Source organism: Ceratotherium simum, chromosome 28 (genome assembly GCF_057802395.1).
Source record: "Ceratotherium simum simum isolate JZ-2026a chromosome 28, ASM5780239v1, whole genome shotgun sequence".
In the NCBI taxonomy this organism is placed as follows: domain Eukaryota; kingdom Metazoa; phylum Chordata; class Mammalia; order Perissodactyla; family Rhinocerotidae; genus Ceratotherium; species Ceratotherium simum.
The window spans coordinates 7,945,716-7,951,773 of NC_141927.1; positions in this window are offsets into that span (position 1 = coordinate 7,945,716).

Here is a 6,058-nt window from a genome sequence, read left to right on the forward strand (position 1 = left end):
TCTATGGTCTCAGATATTTCTTGTTGTCCTCCAGGGATGCGATATTGTCTTTGGTTGACCACTTGCGTGGCAGGTGGAATTTCTACTTCATGATGAAAACACCCAACAATTACAGCATTAATATGAAATGGCAAACTCTAATAGCAAATTGGTATCGTCCATCAACCAAATTTAATGTCAATCCTTTTAGAATATAAATCCCAATTATATATTCTGGTATGGGGACAATCATGACTAGATATGTGCGCCGGAGTAGTTGCCCAATTTGGATAGAAAGATTAGTGGTAAACGCCTGGATTTCTTTTCCTCCCAATCCAGTTATCAGAATTGATGTACCTTGAAACTTAGTTGGATTCCCATAGTTAAGGGTGGCCTCTGCCCCTGTATCTACAAGTGCCTGCACACTAGTTGTAGATCCATTCTTCCAAAATATTTTAATTGGTAAATGTGGTCTAAGATCTTTTCTTATAGTGGCACTAATCGATACAGAGGTTTGGCCTTCCCTTCAATCACGTAAGTCAGCAAAAAGAGGATCCGAGGGAGGAGGCGGTGCACTAGGTGCAGTAGGCACTGGGTTGGAAGCATTCTCTATACTGTCCCCTCTGTTTACTTGTTTTACCTTCAGCCCTTTTTCTTTATATAGTTTCCTTAATTCTTTAGTGTCAACTCCATCAATCTGCTCTTTGGGTACACCCGCCCAGAGTAGGGCCAAAAACATATCGCTTCTAGTAATTTTATCCTTTTTAAAGAATGTTTCTCTTTTTGCCCTTCCTGGAGAGTTTTCAGTTGTCTGCCAGTCTCCCAAGTCTGCTAGCTGCATAATCTTATCTGCAAGTGTTGATATAGGGTTTTCAATTTCATTCATGAGAAGTGTTGTAATTATTGGTTTGTATGCCAGAGGTGCAGTTTTTATCAACTTGTTTCGCACCTGGACACTTAAAGTCATTTCATTAAAACTTCACCACACCCCAGAAACACAGCCCGTTTCATGGTTTCTTCTCTCATCTTTTGGACACAATCTTTTAAAGTATACCACGGTCTATTAGTGTCTGGCCACATATCATCCGTGGGGTATTTATCTTGAGCTCCTTTTACTGCAAGAGCCAATAAAGTACCATCAGTGTCTTGTCCAGGATCATTTGGGGGGTGAGCATTCATGTTCCAATCTCTGAAAGCTCCCCGTATTACTGGATCATTGGACAAAATTACAAATTTAAAAGCATCTCCTGCATCCAGATTAATTTCTGTAGCACCCATATCATATAGGCGAACAAGCCGGGTTATAATGGCTTCTCCAGGCTTTTGTCTAGCCTGGGCTAAAATATCAGAAATTTCTTGTTGGTTAAAATCCTCAATCACATCTTTCCTTACAGAATGATTACCATCCATTTCTATCCACTGATGGCAAAGAGGACGTGCCTCTGTGCGTTTGGGCGGTTTTTCCTCTTCCTCATAATCCATTTCAGAATCATCATCTCAGCTATCACCATCCCATGTGTCCGTGTCCCACTTAGGACCGGACGATGCTATGGCCATATGAACTTTTCGTTCATTTACCTTTCCTCTCCTCTTTCTATATTTATATTTGGCAACTCTTACAGCAGCCTTTTCTGCTATAGCTTGCTAGTTACGAGCCTGATCTCCCAGTGCATGATATTGACATTGAATCATAGCCAAGCGAGACTGCAAATTTGAATTTTCTTTCTCCAAGAGTATCTTCTCTTTCTGTATCTTATCCCTATCTTCTCTAGCCCGGCGATAAGCAGTCAACAAACACCAACCTCGCCGTTCCAAAAAAGAAACATCATCTTTCTTTTTCCTTTCCACTGTCTGCAAAGCTTTGGTCACATCCAACGGTTCAAATCTTCACAGATGAGCATCCCAAGCTTCACATACCCCTGACTTATGAGCCCAGTCCCCAGCCAGAGTGCAAAAGGGAGGGTCCTCCCATCCTGGAATTTCTTCCACCTTGGCTTCAGTTACCTTTCATTTGAATAGGAAAGCCATCTCCTTAATCGAATCCTGCTCACAGTGCCAATTATATTATGAGAGGTTCGGGGATTCGATCGGAGATGTAAAAGACACTTTCCACTCCAAACAAATGGACTGAAGGTATATTTTGTTATATAGAGGGTAGTAAAGGCGATAGTCTGCAAACAGATCCGAATAGGTCAAATATTAAGAGGGAAAAAATATCAGCTCGACTGGAAAGGGAAAACATCCACATCGGCTGAAGAGAAATGACATAAATCAACCGGAAAGAGAAATACCAGGTTGACCGAAAAGAGAACACATCAGATCAATTACTTCATATCAAATCAATTACTTCACATCAAATCAATTACTCACAATATCCACGCACCACTGCCAGGAGAGTCCTGTCAATCAACCCGGCTGGGCAAGGATCACACGTCCTGGGCAAGGTGTCCCTTCCACAGGTGGAACTCTCACCAGGTCTCAGTTTCCAGCAATTTATATAAGCAGTTACAGAGTTTACAGAGCTAGCATCTAGTGTCCCCATGCACAAAATGGTTATCAGTGGCGTACGTGCACTGAGCCCCTTGGCTAACGTCCCAGCCCAGTAGTTGTGTACGTGCACTGTTCTCTTTGGTTATCGTCATAGCCCAGCACAGATGGCCAGTCCATTCCATGCTACGACGCTCCAAGAGCCTTGAAATGTTACAACTTGCAACTCCCTCCGTGGGAGAAAGGTCAGTTCCCGGGAAAAGGCCAGTTCCCACCACACAGAAAGCAGCTTTTTATTTCTTTGTGTGCTGGTGGCTATAGGTCAATGGAGCGGCCAAACATGGCTGTACTCATGTCAAGACAGGGGTTGAGAGCGTGGCGGAGGCCTTGTGTCTTGGAGGGAGCCTGGGGATCTTCCAGGGAGGAAAAATGGGGCTTCTTGTCCCTCAGCTGGACAATGAGGGTAGGATCCTGGGCAAAGCATTTGAATGCTACATGAGGGGAGTCAGGGACAGGCAATCCCTGTCCATTCTGAAGTCCAGTAAGTGAGAAGAGGTTCAGTTCAGGTCTTTGGATGGCAGACACTGCGGGTCCGCTGGACCTCATGTCGGGTGTGCTCACAGTTGGCCTACGTGTGAGACTGAGGCCCAGGAAAGATTTGCTCTTGCTTGTGTAGACGAGCATCGGCCTGTTTGCATGATGGAAGACAACAGAAAGACTACATATGAGAACTTCCTCAAGATCAAAGAGAAATTAAAACTAACCAATTGAAAACATAATAAAACAATAACCTATTAATGTGAACAGTATGAGATATACAGGTGTTCAGTATAGAAATGATGAGGGACTCAACCTCCTTGGTGATCAGGAAAAAACAAACTGCAATATCACTTTGCTATATGTTGCGTCAGGTAGGAAACAACACAGGCTCTTGCTAAGGTCTCATTCTGAAGGGAGGGGAAAGAATATCTTTCCTAGACTCTTCTAGGGAATGTGCACAGCTCATGCCATTTTGGAGGCCAGGTGATGACTAAGGAGCTTTGAAGAACAGTTTGAGGCCGTGTACCGCCACTGGAAAGATGTCTGTTCTTACATCAAGGATTCTACCTTGTGGAAGCCTCTGGTGAAACCACTTCCACATCACCCACCTGCATATTGTTGGGAGACAGCCAGAGATTCTTGCAACTCCAAGAAAGCAAGATAAATGTCATCTGAAGGGACGCTACTGATCAAATTGGTTGGCATAGAATAGAAGAGTTCCCTTTCACAGAAGGGGGTTGAAGCAGGTTTGGCTTACCCAGAATAGAACAAGAGGGAGGCCAGGGGAGATTCAATCTCATGTAGTCACAGGACTCTGTCAATTCCTTCCAATTCAGCGACTAACTCTCTTGTGATCTCCTGGGAAATCTTGCAGTAGAGGCTTGCTCTGCTGCTCGTGTTGCCTGCAGGAGAAACCATGTGAAGTGGAAGGAACTCAATTTCCTGTACCCAGTTGGGACAGATATTCTTGTGTCCCAGGCTCCTTCAGTGTTGGGTTTTGAGACAGGTCGTGAAGCCCTAGGCATTCCCCCACGTCAGATTCTTCCTCTAACTGAAGAGAACCAGGCAGGATTTCTCAGAAATTCGTTTCCTTTGGACTCCATTGCTTTTCTCTCTTTTGTGGGCAAAATTCCAAAATATTCCTCACCCCCTTGAGTTACTCACCAGGAGTAGAATGAGCACCTGAGTGCAGACCTTAGAGGAGAGTGAGCTCCTATCTTGTTCTCTCCATGCCCCTGTCCTGGCCTGGAGGTGGCTGGGCACACCATGTGGAGCTGGGGAGACATCTGATTCTCATTGGATTTGAGCCCAAAGGCTGGTTACAAGCTCTAAGGTTCCTCACCTTTGCTTCTTCTCTCTCTGGCTTCTGCAGGAGCCCTGGGTTTGGTGGGACCTGCATATTCCATTGTTTCACTTTCTCTTTTCGCTTATTGGAGCCCAAGGGCAGGGGAGCTATGGCCCCTTGCCAACACTTCATGGGACACGTGACAATTCTTGCATTGTGCCCAAAGGCTCCGCAGTCCTTGCACTTCACTTGTGGGTGGAGCAGGAGGTGCTCACTGAGTCAGCAGAAATCACATGCACATTTCAACGGTGAATATCAGGACAAAGTCTGAGAGGTTAATGTTGGTTTTGGAGAGAGGCCAGGACATATGGAAGTAGCCATCAGGACAGTGAGGATATTATCGTTCCTTCCCAAGCCTGTGCTAGTGAAGGACAGAGGATGAAGGATTGGAGGTCTCCAGGTGAATAGATGAGTCAGATGTGAAGAGTCAGACAAAATCCAAGCTAAGCACGACAGGAAGGAGGAATTGAGGTTGTTCTTCCTAGTCTCTGAATGGACCCGTGTGCCAGGTGATGAGGTCTCAAGGCAGGAGTTCCTTGCATGGGAAAGACAATGGAATGATGGCCACAGAAGTGGCCATGTCCAAACTCTGTCTCTGGATTCCATGCACTTCCCTGGTTCCCCACAGACCCAAGCCTCCACACTTACCCTGGGATCCTCCTCCTCTGGTGGGGGTGCCTTCTTTGCTCCCAGTCCCTTGACTTGCTTCTTCCTTTTCTGGGCCTTAGAGAGTCTGGAGTGCCCCTGCTTGGTGGAACAGCCTGCCATCTGCCTCATCTCCTTGGAGTTTCACCTCTGTGTTTCTGGGGACTAGATTATAGGATTTCCTAAATCAAAAGCACAAGAAGAGTTTCAGATTGACGCAGAGGCTAAAGTCCCTCATGGGCCTTATTCTCCAAGTGGGGACGAAGGAATCTCATGACCACTCGCTCAAAACACATTTCAAGAGGGAAATATCTCCCTCTCAGAGGTTTTTTAATTTTCCCCTGTCTCCCTCCCCCCACAATGGGACTCTGCCAAAGACCAGATAAGGGAGGCATCCTTTGTGAGTTTAGAGACTGAGTGACTTGAATGAGTGACTTTAGAGACTTAGAGACTTTAGAGACTTTGGTGAGGTCTATGACAATGCACTCTATTTGGAGAAAGATAGACCCTATTTCCCCAGATGTACACAATAATCCATGCCACGGGCATGCTGCAATGAATGCTGTGGCACACATCTTGGAAAGTTAAAAGCAAAGTAAGCTTTCCTCTCAAAAGCTTGAAGTTTCTCTTTGACATGAGAGGAGGCACTTTTCTAATTCCAATTCACATAGGAAAAATGTTTTCTGGTCTACTTGCCTCGAGGCGTCCCAGGGTCAGCAGGGTCAGAACTGTTTTATTTTATTTGTCATCTTCATGCCCCATTTTTAACTAGTTTCCAAGAAATGTCAACTGAATATGTTTGATCGAAGAACGAAGTAATCGATTCTATAGGCTTTAAAGGTCCATAGCAAAGCCAGCAAGTTTCCATTCCTGCTCACTCACTGCCCCATGCACATCAGGTGCTGGGGTCTATTTCCTCTGGAATTTGCATCTCATGTGATAATGAGCATTGAAAATGATGTGTCTTATCGGTCTCTTTCTCAAAATTCAAATGAAAATTAAAGAATCCTTAGCCCACTCCCTAAAGCCACATCACTCCATATTTTTACTACTACCCTCCTT